The sequence below is a fragment of the Neofelis nebulosa genome, chromosome 2, assembly GCF_028018385.1.
Source record: "Neofelis nebulosa isolate mNeoNeb1 chromosome 2, mNeoNeb1.pri, whole genome shotgun sequence".
In the NCBI taxonomy this organism is placed as follows: domain Eukaryota; kingdom Metazoa; phylum Chordata; class Mammalia; order Carnivora; family Felidae; genus Neofelis; species Neofelis nebulosa.
The window spans coordinates 219387334-219403329 of record NC_080783.1 but is presented as its reverse complement, the minus strand read 5'-3'; the positions used below and the strand labels follow the sequence as shown (position 1 = coordinate 219403329).

Below are 15996 nucleotides of genomic sequence, written 5' to 3'. Positions count from 1 at the left end.
ACCTAGGGTGAGAGACCACATGAAGACAGACCAGATATGCACGGTGGGCGGGGGGGGGGGGGTGCTCCACTGGCTCAGGTTCCCCTCTATGGATTCAGCAAGGATTGGGTAGGCTGCATTTTAGGACATTCTTCTTCTCAGCCAAATGCAGGGGACCATGGTGTCCTCAGCCATGTTGCATGGACACAAGGCATGAGTTGGTTCTGGACACAAGGCATCCCCACAAGGGATCTTCACACCCTAACTGTGCCCCAGAGGGAGGGGTGTTCCGGAGAGGCGAGCCTTCAATTTGAGTAAAGGAGGAAAGGGAGGCGAGATGGGAGAAGAAGAGGAAAGGAGAGACAGAATTTCTGAGCGGTGGTCCTAAAGAGTCAGGGTTCAGATGTAGCATGTGGTCAAAGAAAAATGGGGAAGGTTTTTTAATATCTCTCTTTTTTGGATGTTAATAATATCGCATTGATATGTTATACTCTGTCCGTAAGACAACTGTCCTGGTTTCTCCATGAAAGTCCACTGGGATTTTTTCATTTTGCTATTGATTTCAGGATCAGAACAAAGGGGCACATGACCCCTCATGTTTAAATCACCAGCAATCTTGCTGCTGAGAGCTTATTATGCTGACACCCCTTTGTTTTACACCTGCACTTATTACCAATGGTTGTGCTCCAGGATGAGGAGTGGATGGAAGGGAACACTGAGAGCCTTTGTCTATATCCCCACACTAGGCCATCAATCTCCTCAATGAAACGAGGCAAGAAGTGTCATCCTTCCAGAAGGGTTGAAATAAAGGATGTGGTGCTGAAGCAACTGATGATTATGCATTTGCATAGGAGAATTTGCCATTTGTACCCATCAAACTGCTTCCTCTGTGCTCGCTTTGGCACATTGTTTTTTTTTTTTTTTTGTTATGTGTATTTATTTTTGAGAGACAGAGACAGAATGTGAGTGGGTTGGGGCAGAGAGAGAGGGAGGCACAGAATCCGAAGCAGGATCCAGGCTCCGAGCTGTCAGCACAGAGCCCGACACGGGCTAGAACTCACAGACCGCGAAATCATGACCTGAGCCAAAGTCAGACACTCAAACGACTGAGCCACCCAGGCGCCCCCGGGACATTGTTTTTAAGTTAGTTTTCAGTAAGCCCAAGACCATGGAAGGAGCTTTCGAATGGTTCGGAAGGACATTGCAAGGACAATGGTTTGGAAGGAGCATTCCGAATGGTTCAGAAGGTGCTAGGAGTAGGCATATGTGTTTCATTAAATTTTTAAGTTATAAAGTGAATATGCCCCACTACAGAAAGTATAGAAAAATCGAGTGAGCGTTGGTTCTTCTTGTGAGTCACAGAGGTTTTTCAGATGCAAACTGGAGACCCCTCCAAATGAGAAAAGAGAGTGAGATGCACTAAGTGGATGGCTGTGGAAGAAAATGGCAGTTCAGGGACTCTCAAAGAAGCATCAAGACCCTGATAGATGTGCAGATTCTGGGACCCCACTCCAGACTAAGTTGGGAACTCTGTGAGTGGGGCTACCTAGCAATTTGTGTCTTAGCAAGCCTTCCAGATGATCCTGATACATGCGCTGGTGTGATAACCACTACTCCAGGTGATACTCTTGAAAAATGAGTGGTAACCTAACTCAACACTTTGTGGGAGGCTGTCCCATTGAGACAGGCCCAGGAATGGTCACATGACACAATGAAAATGCAGCTTCTCTCCTGTGGGTATGCACAGCCTGGAGAAAGTCATGGCACAATAGCATATACTCAGTGTCTAGAAAATATTGAAATTATATTCAACCCCCTAGTACTAGCCGTCCTTGTGTGTGCATGGTAGTGGTGATGGTGGAGGGGTAGGGAGATAGCACGTGGGGATTCACAGTTTACTTCTTAACAGGCTTACAAAGTCAATCTAGTATCTGCTCAATAGGCAACAAATATTTAATGAACATCTACTGTGTGCCAGGTACCATTGAATATGATGGGGAAACATGGTAAGTCAAGACAATTCCTCTCTTTCTACAGTTTACATTCTAGTGGATCCTATAACCTCACAGAACCACTTTTAAACCATGATAATGTGTAATAGCTGGTAAGAAAGAAAGCATAAGCAGAGAGAAACAGCAAAGCTTCATTTGGAATCATCTGGAAAGTGATTAATTACCGTGTTTTGTCAATGACAGCGTATTCATGATTACATTTCCCTTTAACGTTCAATCACAGGTGATGACAATAAGGAATGGAGAGATAGATACCTTGTGGAGGCTTCCTGCCACAAAACAATGCATCTTTGCATAAAACATAACTTTTATTGTCTTTCTGGGCTTGTATGGAAAACTTGAGGAGGCCTTAAGAGGGAAAACGACAACAGTGACAGAAGCAAAATCCCTGAGCTGTGAGCCACATGCACAGCAGAGTAACCTTGCAGTGGGGATTCTGGAAAGGGCTGGAGTCACCTGAGAGGTGGCTTCCCCAGGTTCAAGACCAAAGTGAATGAAAATCCTCATTTGAGGTAAAGACTCTCCATTTGGGCACCTACAGTTATAGTCCACCAGTATGAGCTCGTGACCAGCAATCTCCAGAACAAACAGTCATAAGTGAGAGTCACCAGAAACAACAGTTTCAGACTTACTCTCCCAAGAAATTAAAGGCCAGAATTGTTACAATAAGAATACCAAATAATAGTGTGGGAAGCATTTAAAGAAAAATAAAATGGAATTACAAGGTGAAGCAACAGCAGGTAGACAGAACAAGGTGGCACTTTTTGAAGTGAAATTTTTGAAATCAGAAATTCAGGGGCTATGTCAAAAAACCAGATTGGACAGAGCTAAGGAAAGAATTGATGCATGGGGAGATTGATCTCAAGCAATCACCCATAACTTACCATGAAGAATCAAGGAAAAGAAAAGTAAGAGAGATCAAAAGATACAGACAACTGAGGGAGGTGTTTTAACATAAATATACTTGGAGTCCCAGAAGGAGAAATGACCAAAAAATCAGCAGAGACAATATATTAAGAGGTAATGACCAATGATTTTATAGCATTGGTAAAAGACACTGTACCCAAATAGGAAAAATGAAAAGAAATCTACTCCTGTGGCACATCATAGTGAAATTTCAGAACAGAAAGGAGAAAGAGGAAACATATGGAAAGACCACCTGCAAAGAGAGGACAATTAGTCTGGCAGCAAATGCATCAAAAGCCAAAATGGCAGCAGAAAGCATATCTTCAAACTCTGGAGAGAAAAAATGTCAGACTAGAGCTGTGAATGGAGTAAAATTATCTTTCAGAAATAAGGGTAAAATAAAGGATAAATAAAAATGAAGCAAATGCACTACCCTTCCACCTAACCTGGGAAGGAATTAGAGATGCACTGTAAGGAGAATGGAAATGACCAAGGAAGGAATGGTACAGATGAAAATGAGTAAATCTAAAGGGCATTGTCTGTACCTCCAGAGCCCAGAATAGTACCTGGCACAGAGTTGGTGATCAATCATTTTTAATAGGAAAAACAGTTCCATAAAATAATAACATTTCTCACTTAAGGGAGTTTGGAAAAGGCACACCTAAATTTTTGGACAAAACAGCAAAGTCAGGAGAAGTATTATTTTAAGGCTCTTACACTGGTTTGAAGGGGTTTGTGATAGTCTTAAACTTTGTTAAGTATCCATGGGGAATTCCCAAGGAAAAATCACTAAAAAAGTAGAAATAGTGTATGAATTCTAAGCCAGAAGGGGGAAAATGTAAGAAACTACAAGCATGATTCTCCAGTTGCTGCTTTAAAATTCTACACGTAATAACCCAGTTAATCCTTACACTGCTTCTCTGATGTAAGTTGCCATTATTATCCTTACTTTTACAGAGCCAAGTACTGAGAGGTTGGGTGACTTTCCCAGAGTCACACAAATAGAAAAAAAACAACAACAACAACAACACTCAAATAAAAGAAGGGGCAAAAAGGAGGAGAATATGGTAACAGTAGACAAATGGCAAAAAAATCAGATGGTAGAAACAAATGTCATAGCTCTGCAATCACAATAAATGTAAATGGATTAAATTTGTCAATTTAAGACATAGATTGTGCGATCTAATTTAAAAAAAGAAATTCAACCTAATGCTGTTCCTAACAAACCCATCTTAAAAAATGAGAACATACACATTTGGATACAAAGGAATGGAAAAAGTCAGACTATGTGATTAACAACCAATAGAATGCAGGGTTGTTCTATTAATATCGACAAAAAGTAACATATAATGCACAGAAAAGCATTAACTGATAGAGTCACCACAATAGGATATATTGTTCAATTTCACAGTAAGATACAGCAATTCCAATTTGCATTCATCTGATAAAATTGCCTCAAAATATGTAAACCAATGCCTGATGGGAGTAATGGATAAATCCATACTCCTGGTAGATGTCAACATTCCCTATCTCAGTTATGGAGAAGCAAGCAAAATTTCTAAAAGCACAGAAGAACATCCCTGGTGAGTATGATATATAGAGCACATATGGAAACCTGTGCTCAACAAGTGAGTGAACACTTTCTTCTTATGCACACACAGAACTCTTACAAAAATCAGTCCTGTGTTGGAGGAAATCCCTGGGTCCCATTCTCCACCAAATGTACATGCATGATGCTCTTGGGAAAGTGGCATCATCTGGGCAAAGAAGGCACATCTCTCAGGTAACCATGTCCCTTACCCAGCAGAGGGCAGGGCAAAACCCCATGCATGAGGCTGCTGGAACTTACGGGCTGTTTGGGAAACTGTGGATCTGTGGATAGTGAAGGCAATGAAATGACGGTGGCAGTGTCTGTGACCACGAAGCCAGTAGCCAGCAACCATAAAGAATCTCCTGTGTGTGCTCCAGGCATTAATCTTTACATGGATCATCTCATCTAAACCTCATCATGGCTCTGACAAGAGGATACCATCACAGTCTCCACTTTGACATGAGGCAAATATAGGAATCATAACAGCCGCTCTTTACAGCACCAGAGCTGACCTTGTCCCGGGGGCTGAGCTCCTCCTTCTACTTGAAGGGAAAGGAAGGCCAAGTGGCAGACCCTTCAATTGCACGAGGCTGTCCCTACTGTTCTTAGGATTTTTGTGGGCTTGTTTTAATATTCTAATGGATGGAGTGGAGCTGACAGTGCTCTTATCCCCAAATCTACCTGGGAGTACACATTCAGTGCATGATGAACCATTCAGGCTAATCCCAGCTAAAGCGGAAAGCATGTAAGATAAAGCAAAGGAGAAGCTGTTACTGATTTGGGTTTTTTTCAAGATGGCGGGGGGGTTGGATGAAGAGTGAAACATGTGGAATGTCAGCAAGGGTCATCTTCCTTGAAGGCAAAGATATCGGAGCCCTCCCTTCAAGATGGATGGGCCCAGCTGCGAGCCTGGTACCCAGAGGAAGCAGGAAGACATGGTGACATAGGAGGTGAGGGTGGCCAGTCCCTAACCCACAATGTTGGGTGATTTACTGTCCATGCACCAAAGAGCCCCAAATAAGAAGTGACAGAGCTGGGACCAGGACTATGTTCTCCTAATGTGCTGGGATCCAGAATGGAATTCTGTTTAATTGTGGGGTTGAGATTTGGGTCTATAAAACAATGGAGCCCATTGTGCTTTGAAGCCCCTACTAGCCATCTTCCTCCCCTATTCTGAGAGAAGTAGAGGTCCTCCAGATGAACCACAGACCTCTGGAACCCCTCCCTGAGCCCACTCCCCTTTGGTGGTGGGGCTCCCTCTTTGTGCCCCCAAAGCCCCAGCTGCATATCCCTAGCCCAGCACCCCCCATTCTGGGAACTGCCGGCCTTCCCTTGTCCCCCACTAAGACTGTGGTGAGATTGTGGGTCATTCACCTCATGTGTGCTCCTGGCACAGTGACCATCAGTGCAGGCTCTTGTCGATCAATGAGGAAAAGTGGCTTTCATTTTGAAGTAGGATTTGCAGAACAGCAAACCTATTTCAGATTAAAGAATGTGTGTCATAACATAAAATAGCTCATCACAACCAGTTACTGTCTCCAGCACAGACAGGATGACAGGAGGGACCATGAGAGGGTCACAAAGGGTGCGTTTTACCATCAAAAGCCATATCGACCAAAGTCCATTATGACAACCTATGAGCGCAGGAGTGGGTGGGCTCTGTTGCATTAGTGATTGTCCCAAATACAAGAAAATTGATCTGTGACAAATTAATCCTGGCAGCTTTCATTTTCGATTTCCTTTCTGAATTATACAGAACCATTAAAATGTACCCAAATAGAAAAGAATAAGATGGAACAAAGAGATACATGTGCCATATATTGATTTCTTACAAAAATACTTGAAGAGTAGATTTAATTTAACTAAATGGTAGTAGTAATATTGACATAGTAATCATACTACTAACAGCAAAGCTGTTTCTTGGGGCTCCACAGCTGACCCCTGTCTGTACAGGGGCCTGAGGTCTTCCTTCTACCTGAGGGGAGAGGAAGGCCAAGGGACAGACACGAGTTGCATGAGGTTGTCCCTACTGTTCTTAGGATTTTGTGGGTTCATTTCATTATACTAATGGATGGAGAGGAGCTGACGGTGTTCTTCTCCCTACATCTACTTGGGAATACACGTTCAGTGCATGATGAACTATTCAGGCTAGTCCCAGCTAAAGCGGAAAGCATGTAAAATAAAGCAAAGGAGAAGTTGTTATCCATTTGGGGGTTTCCAAGATGGCAGGGGGCTTGGATGACGGTTAAATCATGTGGAATGTCAGCAAGGGTCATCTTCCTTGAAGGCAAAGATAATGGCACCCCCTCCCTTCAAGATGGCTGGGCCCAGGTTTGAGCCTGGTACCCAGAGGAAGCAGGAAGACATGCTGGCACAGGAGGTGAGGGTGGCCAGTCCTTAACCCACAATGTTGGGTCATTTACTGTCCATGCACCAAAGAGCCCCAAATTAGAAGTGACAGAGCTGCGACCAGGACTATGGTCTCCTAATGTGCTGGGATCCAGGATGGGATTCTGTTTTCCCATCTGTGCAATACAGAGAACAGTGGTTCTCAAACTCAGGTCAATGGACTGGCTATATAAGAATCATCTGGGGATCTTCTGGAAGTCCTGGGATTACCAAATCACTAGTTTTACTGTGGGGACCAGGAATATGCAATTCAAAGCCGCTCCAGCAATTCCAATGCCACAAGTTTGTGATCTGGGCCTCTGTTAGTCTCTTAGGACTGCTGTAATGAAGTCCCACAAACTGAGGGGCTTCAGACAACACAGATTTATTCTGTCTCCGTTCTGGAGGCCAGGAAAACAAAATCACAGTGTAGGCAGGACCATATCCCACCCCTGAAGAGGCTCCAAGGAAGAATCCATTCCTCACCTCTTCCAGCTTCTGGTGCCCTAAGCCTTCCCTGATTTATAGCTGTGTCACTCTAGGCTCTGCTTCTGTCTTCGCAAGACCCTCCCTTTGTGTGTGTGTGTGTGTGTGTGTGTGTGCGCGTGTGTTTCTACTGTATGTGTCTTAGACGTCCAGTTGTTATCAGATTTAGGGCCCACCTACACAATCTAGGATGATCTCACCTCAAGATCTCTAGTACCTGCAAAATCTCTTCTTCCAAATAAAGTCACATTTGCAGGGTTTGGGATTAAGATGTGGATAGATATTTTGGAGAGCCACTACCTGGCTCACTAGTGCTCCTTTTTCGCTAAAGTTCTGGATACCTGTGCTGCTCCCAAAGACAGGGCACTGACACCAACACCTGTTCCCCATAGCCCATCACTGGGACATGGTCATTTGTTGAGAATTCCTCGTTGCTCTTGGACAGGGACCTTGGTGATTGTGATCCTTGAGCAAAGACAACCAGTCCAGAAGGATGAATAAGCAACTCTCTCTGCTTTTTTCCCCCCTGCATTAGAAGGTATCACTGGGCCCATTGCAAACCTGCAACTACCCTTCTGCCCTTCCTTCACTCCTGGGAACATGGTGGAGGGTGGGGAGACAGGGAAAGAGATGGAGAGAGAGAGAGAGAGAGCCCTGCCATGCAAACTGCACAAGAGCCAGCTTTGGCTCCATTCCCAGGGTTGAGCACAGGGCCTGACAGAGAGCAAGATCCCAATAAACTGCATGTTTAAACCCCGAATATCTGCATGTCTGGCTCCCTTACTTAATCTGGGGCAGCTCAGATGGTGCCTTGCAGAGACTTCACTAACCAGAGCCTTGTAGAGAGTCCCCCAATCTGTTGTCTCCCCCAGTCTGCTCCTCTCACTCACCACACCAGACAAATTACCTAATTACTCAATCTTCTTTTGAGTGTTCCCTGCCCAGAGGCAGAATTTGATTCATGGCTATGTTTCTGCTATCTGGAATGGTGCCTGTCACACAGGAATAGATGACTGGTTGGCTTGATGGTTGGCTGGCTGGTGGATGGATGGATGGATGGATGGATGGATGGATGTGTGAATGGGTGTAGAGGTGGATAGGTGGGTGGGTGGATGGAGGGATGCATGGATGAGTGGATGGTGGATGGAAGGATGGTTGGATGGATGGATGCATGGGTAGATGGATGGATGGAAGGATGGATGGATAGGTATATGGGTAGATGGGTGGGTGAAAATATGGATGGATGGATGGATGGATGGATGGATGGAAAGATGGACTTTTGAGGCACCAAAAAGGCAGGATAATTTGGTTATAGGTCAAATAAATTGGTGTGTGGAGGACAAAGAGGCTTGTGTTTTGGCCCTAAGATAGAGCTGGACCTTGGGATGCTGGTGAAGAGCTGGAGTTGTGCATTCAGTGAGTGATGAGCTTAGTCTGGAGAGAAGAGGGTCAAAAATGGCTCCTGTATCCTGGATGCAATAGTCTTCTATTGCTGCTGAAACAAATTAGCACACACTCAGAGGCTTAAACAATAGGAATTTACTGTATCACAGTCCTGTGGGCCACAAGTCTGACATGGGTCTCACTGGGCTAAAACCAAGGAGGCACCAGGACCAGCTTCCTTCCTGGAGACTCTACGGGGGAATCTAGTCCCTTGTGTCCTAGGACTGGGGTCTGTTTCCCTGGTGGTTATCAGATTCTGGAAGTCCTTGACTCTTGGCCTCTTCTGTGGACTGAATTATGTCCCTCCCAAATTCATATATTGAAGCCCTAAATTCCAGTGTGGCTGTTTTTATAGTTGGTGCCTCTGAGGAAGTAATCAAGGCTAGATGAGGTCATAAGGAGGGGGCCCAATATGATGGGACTAGTGTCATTTAAAGAAGAGACACCAGAGAGCTCTGTCTCTCTGCCTTGTGTGGACACAGTGAGAAGGTAGCCATGTGCAAACCAGGAACAGGCTCTCACTGGGAACCGTCTCTGCCAGCACATTGACCTGGGACTCCAAGCCTCCAGAACAGTGAGAGTAAATGTCCATTGACACCAGTAGCCTGGACCTTGCAGGCTGAGATGCCCCCAACTCCACCTTCAAAGCCAGCACAAGGGGGTGAAGTTGTTCTTGTGGTTTGATTCTCCCCTGATGACCCTCCCCTTTCCCCATCTTTCTTTAAGGGCCTGTGGTATTGCACTGAACCCATTTGAATAAACCAGGAGGATGTCTATGTCTTAAGGTCCACAGCCTCAATTCTACCTCCAAAGGCCCTTTTGTCACATAACATGGGGTACTCACAGGCTCAGGGATTAGGGTGTAGTCATGTTTAGGGTCTGCTATTCCACTGACTACATGGGAAAGAATGTGTAGCAGTTAGAACCAGGGTGAGACCATGATGCATGTTAATTTAATCCTTCTAGAGGCTACCTGCTGACTCTGAGGGGTAAGCAGTTTCCAGGCTATTTGGGGCTATTTGAGGGGTCACCATTCTACTACCTCTCTGACTCAAGGGCAAGAGAAAATCTTGAACCCTTGAAGCCCAACAAATATTCTGTAGATCTCCTGGGCTATTGAATTCCAACTATGCATACTTGGGACCCAACAAAGCAGAAAGAATGAATGTAGGCTTTTCATACATGAGAGTATTCCCCTTTGAGATCTGTTTGTCCATCCGTCCATCTGCCCAAGAAAACTCATTGGCAGAAAAAGTTTCTGGGTGTTGTATAGGAATCCTGGCTGCCAGATGGATATGGGGGACCCTGGTGCTTATTCCAGCCCAGTGGGTCTTCCCAGAAGGGGCACTGGTTAACCTCAGCGAATAAACAAATCACCCCAGTGCTGCAGAAATGCAAACTGCCCTCAGAGAGGGGCTAAGAGGGCACTGCTGAGATCATTTAGTTGCTGCTTGGTTGGAAGAAGTGAGTTGCAGAGGATGTCTCTGCACTTAGCCTTGTTGGAAACCAAGATCCTCAGCTACTGATATGACGTAGCCTCTGGTCTCCAAGACCATCAGAGGCAGCCAATTAAACCAAAAATACTCCAGACAGCAATTGCAAGGGGGACCATGGGTTAGCTCAAAGCTTGTGCCCCCGGAAACTGCCTGTCATGGAGCACAAATGATGTGCTGTCCTTCCCAGAAACCCCAGAGTGAAAATGAGTTTTAATCACCTGTCCCCCTAACACTAATCACCACCCATCAGCAGGACAGACCCTGCCAAAGCACATAATTCTCAATCACACAAGCTAAATAAATGAATAATTACAGGAATAAACTCTGCAGTTATTGCTAGCACATTAAGCATGGGATAGACTCTCTTTGCTCCCCAGTCTGAATGCAGAGTCCCTGGGGCTGTCAAACTCAGGCTGGCAGGGCCACTGGGAGGGACAAAGACTTGCACATCAGGCCTGTGCCCCATGCTCCTCAGCTACACCTCTGATAGAGGGTCCAAGCCACTCTGCAAGTCCTCACTGGAGACTAGAAAAAGCCATGTCCCTCCTGAGAGGACCCAGAGGGCAGCTAGAGAGATCATTCATCCCCTAATGTGGTCAGGAACACATGGGAAAATGGACCACAGCAGCAGCATCCTTCTCTCTTGTCCAGAGTGCATGAAGCTTGTATGGAAAAGAAGCCAGAGGCTGGAGTCATGGACACCAGCCATGTCCCAGCCTGCTTGTTCTACCTCTGGGGAAACTGAAGTTCCCCACAGCCTTTGCAAGGAATGAGGCTCATGAACATGTTTTTATTACAACTAAAATGGCCTGTGCCCATTTTACCGCTGACCATGCTTGCTTGGTCCAGAACCCTCCTCAGTTATCAAATAGAGACAAAAACATGCGATTTTCTTCTCTTTCTATTTCTGTATTAAAGTAATCAAGTGGTGTTGTGTTCGAGCAGCTGTTTACCCAAAGGAATGAACAGAGATCAATATTAATATCTGGACACCTACACACTAATCTTTTTGAAATGTCAGAAAAAAATAAGGCATCGAGAAATTCTATTCTAGACATTTGCCAGTAATGGGAGTGAAACTCAATCTCTCTCTCTCTCTCTCTCTCTCTCTCTCTCTCTCTCTCTCACACACACACACACACACACACACACACAATTTCGTCCCCACACTCATGTTTCTGAAGGTGACCCATAGCACCTGAATGGACACCAATGGTCCATGTGGAACTCTGAGCTTTGAGAGTAGAGTTTTGGTTCTTTTCATGTGGAAAGATCAAAGTGTGAGCCCCTTTGTTCCGAGACTGGAGGGTGGCAGCCTTGACAACTGGAGAGGGGCCAGGCCCTCCACCCTTCTCCATGATGTTAGATGGATCCCTGAGCCAACCTGCACACATGTGAATGCCTTTTAAGGAGCATTCTCCAATACCATACTACAATTTTGTTACTAATTGATCAGAAGCTCAGATGTAAACAGAAGGCATCCAGGGGTCCTGCCTGTATTTCTAAGTGATTTGAGAGCAGTGCTCAGGGGCCACCCACAGAAGGTCGTTCTGGAATTAAGAAGCAAAGGGGCCGGGGCGCCTGGGTGGCTCAGTCGGTTAAGCGTCCGACTTCGGCTCAGGTCACAATCTCGCGGTATGTGAGTTCGAGCCCCGCATCGGGCTCTGTGCTGACTGCTCAGAGCCTGGAGCCCGTTTCAGATTCTGTGTCTCCCTCTCTCTCTGACCCTCCCCCGTTCATGCTCTGTCTCTCTCTGTCTCAAAAATAAATAAATGTTAAAAAAAAAATTAAAAAAAAAAAAGAAGCAAAGGGGCCAAGTGGGAGCTTGGTGGCTCTAGAGCTGATCCCTTCTGGAAGCAAGTGTCCTATGAGCAACCTGTTTCTCTCTTGAATGTCCTCAGTCACTGCCCCAGGAGGGCTGCTTGGTGTCCTTTTACTTCCTTGGCCCTGGAATCCTTCAACAAACACCAAGCCCTTTGGGGAGCCACAAAGAGAAGTCTTTGCTTGAAGTGTGCATGGTTCCCATAGCTTCCTTGTCCAGGACAGGGAGTCCTCTGCAGGCAACCCCCAATGGGGCTACGTGCACCAGCCTGTCTTCTCGGAGCCACAGCTCCCTCGTCTGAGAAGCAGCAGGGAGCAAAGTCATCTCTGGGTGGCCATGTGGGTTCAGGATGGCTCATACGATCTGCCTGATATAATGCCTGGAATATGACAGGGGCCATTGTGGTTGTCAAGAGCACTAAAAATATTAATTACTACCATTTATTATTATTGATTCTTTTCTTCTTTTTATTGCCACCCACATACCTTGGATTGAATGGATCACCATGAAGGCCATCTGCCCTTTGTGTTTTGTCCCCTGACTACTACCTTCACTGTGCCCCAAAGGCCCAGCCTATCAGCCTGGGCCGACCCCCTATCAGTGAGGGGCCCAGCCCTGCTGATACTCATCGATGGGGTCTCAGGTGAGTTCCAGCCTTGCTGGACCTCTGTTGTCTAATCCTCAAGGATGGGAGAAGACTTCCACATGCACGTCCAGATTTCTGTGACCCTTGCAGATTCCTGTCAGAAGAAGAGACCAGACAAGGGAGACATTGAAATGGCCCCACAACCACTGAAGACACAGTGTTTCCCTGGGGCTTCTTTCCCACCTGTATTTTGGACCCTGGAATTCCGCTTCCTCCAAGTCGATGGAAAACAAACAAAGAACATACATCTGTGAGAACATGGTGGTCGACAGCTGGAGGAAATAAAGAGCTGGCTGGAGGCAAAGCAGCCGTCGTCCAACCGCCCTAAGCCGGCACAGCCCTTTCCTCAAGGAAACCTCTGTGGAGACAACAGATAAAGCCAGTGTTGTATTAGTGTAAGTCTATTTTACAAGTCCAAAGTGATTCTACTTCATCATCTTAAAGCAAAATCAATAAGAAACAAGAATGAAAAACACCAAAAGCAAAAGGCAGAGACGTGTAGATGAGAAAAAAAGAAAACCACTCTGATAGGAATCTCGAGTTCCCATATTGTGGGGGAAACATGGGAACTTTGGTGCAAATGGTAGCACTCTCCAGCATCCTGTCCTTGAGATGCCCTTCATTCAGGCTGATCCAGAAGCTTCAAAGATGAGGGACAGGGAACATGTGTTTAAAGTAGAAACACTAAAAAGGACAGACACAGGCCTCATCATACATCCCCAAAAACTTGGATGAGAGGCACCGAAATTCACAACAGCTCTGAGACAATACAATGGTCACCGTCATCACCCCGGGAGTCACACGCCCCGTGCCTCACACCCTCGGTGCCCCAGCAGGCTGTGGGCAGCATGTCCGGTGGAGGAGAGCTGTCCTTTGCTGGTACCAAGTGTGCACCATCTGGAGAGCTGCAACTTTCCTGATCAGTGACACTGGATAGACCATTGAAACACAGGCACCAAGAGAAGGAAGTTCATCCCAAATTCTGCAGACATCTTTATTCATCCGAAATCAGTGGTTTCCAGGGTGTCAAAGATAAAACATGTAGGAAAAGATGCCCATGGTCTGAAGTTCTACCACTGGGGACTAAGAAGGCAGGGGCTCTTGAGTCAACCCTGATGGCTTCTCCACCTCCAGTCTCACCTGTGGCCCCTCACTCCTCTGCTTGGAACTCAGGGCCCACCTGCTGCTCCTCTGGGCACTCTTGTGGCCTCCCTTTGCCCAAAATTCCTTTCTGCCAAGTGTTCACACGGTTGGCCTCTCCAGTCTGGGCTCATATCCCTTTTAAAGGAGGCTGATCTGAAAATTACTCCTTCCCACTCACCCACTACTGCCCCCCAACCTCGCCAGTTCCATCCTGTTCAGCCTCTCTCCCTGCCTGGTGCATTGCATTCTATGTACTTCTTTATTCTATTTACTGTTAATCATCTGTTGCTGTCACAGTGGAATACGTTGTTTGTGACCTAGAATAGGAACCTCTGATGGATCATTTAGTAGGTCAGTGTGGCTGGGTCATGGGGCTTAGGGATGTGGTCATACATTATTCTGGATGGTTTTGTGAGGGTGTGTTTGAACGAGATTGATATTTTAGTTAGTGGACTCTGAGTAAAGATTGCTCTCCCTGACACGGGTGGGCTTCATCCAATCAGTTGAAGATCTTCATAGGAAAAAAGACTGGCCTCTCCTGAGCAAGAGTGAATTCTGTGGCAGACAACCTTCAGGTTTTCTCTGGGTTTGCAGCCTGAAGATTTTGGACCTGCCAGTATCCATAATCACGTGAGCCAATTTCTTACAATAGATCTCTCTATATGTATAAATTTTCTGTTGGTTCTTTTCTCTCTGGAGAATCCTGACTAACACAGAGAGTTCATAACTGTTGAGTGAAGGAATGAATGAGTGAAGGAAGGAATAAATGGCTTTGAGAAGGAAACAGGGATTCATGGGAAGCCATTCTGGGGCCGGGAGAGAGCCAGCATCCTCGTGGGCTTCTTGGTGCTCTCCCTTTACCATGTGAGGTCTTGTTCAACCACTGAGCCCCCACCTGGAGGCTCACCACCTGGAGAAGCCATGCTGCCTCTTTGTCGTGGGAAGCATTTAAGCCTCAGGATGTCAGGTGTGGTGTGAGCAGATTCTTCTCCTTCGATGGTGAGGAAAGGATCATCCAGTGCTCAGAATCAGAGGACCCAATTACCATCTGTGGCCAGAGACGCAGCCTCCAGAGCCTTTGTTGTCTCGAGTCCACAGTGGGGAGAAGAGTAACTCCTACCTGCGGGTTGTCATGAGTAATGAACACAGGTGATGCGGGCAAAGGCTTTCTCCAGAGTACCTGTTACAACAGGCTCGGTGGTGCTGGATGCGTGCCTTCATCTACTCAGGTTGTTACAACAAAATTACCAGAGACCAGGTGACTTGCAGACAACAGACATTTATTTCCCACAGTTCTGGGGGAACAGATTCAGTATCTGCTGAGGACATGTTTCCTGGTTCATCAACAGCCAGGCTGTCTTCTGGCTCCCCTGGGGGGAGGGGAGTTCCTCCCCTGGGGGGAGGGGGGAGGGAGCTCTCTGGGGCTTCATGTAAGGGCACTCATCCCTAATGACCTCCCAAACACCCCTCCTCCCAATACTACCACCTTCGGGGTTAAGATTTCAACATGTAAAATTGAGGGGGGGGGGACACAAATGTTCAGTCTATAGCAATGTTGTTGCCAAAATGGAATATGTCGAATGTGCAAACGACCTCTCTAGTCCTTGTGCACCAGCCCTTCACAGAGCCTTCCATTTAAGGCGCCATGTTTGATCACTCATTGATTCATTGAACCAAGTGCCTACTGTGGCATCAGCCTGGCTCAGGGCTGTGGAGAAATCTGCCCTGGGTATGAACCACCGTACCTCACATTTTTGGGGAGGTTGCAAGGGGCAGAACAACAAAGCAGCAAGATGGTACCAGTGTTCTGGAAGAGCCTGGGGGCAAGAGGAGGGACCTGGTTCAGAACTGCTGTTCCCAGCAGACCAGCCAGCATGAGCCCAGAGTTCACCATTATCACATCACACCAGTTGTCACCCACTGACTCATTTCCTGGTGCTGAATTATGAGGCTCAGGAGATTTTCCAGTGCCCTCACTCAATTCTGTAGATGAGAAAGCCACAATATCCAGACTCCAATTCAGAAACTTGGTGCCACGCTTACCCTTCAGCTATCTGCTTGCCCTCGCAAATTTCTGGTCAGAT

General features: G+C 46.3%; 1 long non-coding RNA gene across 1 annotated transcript; it reads right to left on the bottom strand.

Moving 5' to 3' along the window:
* Positions 1 to 12579: 12579 nt before the first annotated feature.
* Positions 12580 to 14136, bottom strand: LOC131493702 (uncharacterized). Its single transcript, XR_009252806.1, has 3 exons — positions 13910 to 14136; positions 12953 to 13127; positions 12580 to 12863 (listed from the first exon to the last, which is right to left on the bottom strand). It is a non-coding gene; the product is annotated as an uncharacterized LOC131493702 (long non-coding RNA).
* Positions 14137 to 15996: the final 1860 nt, after the last annotated feature.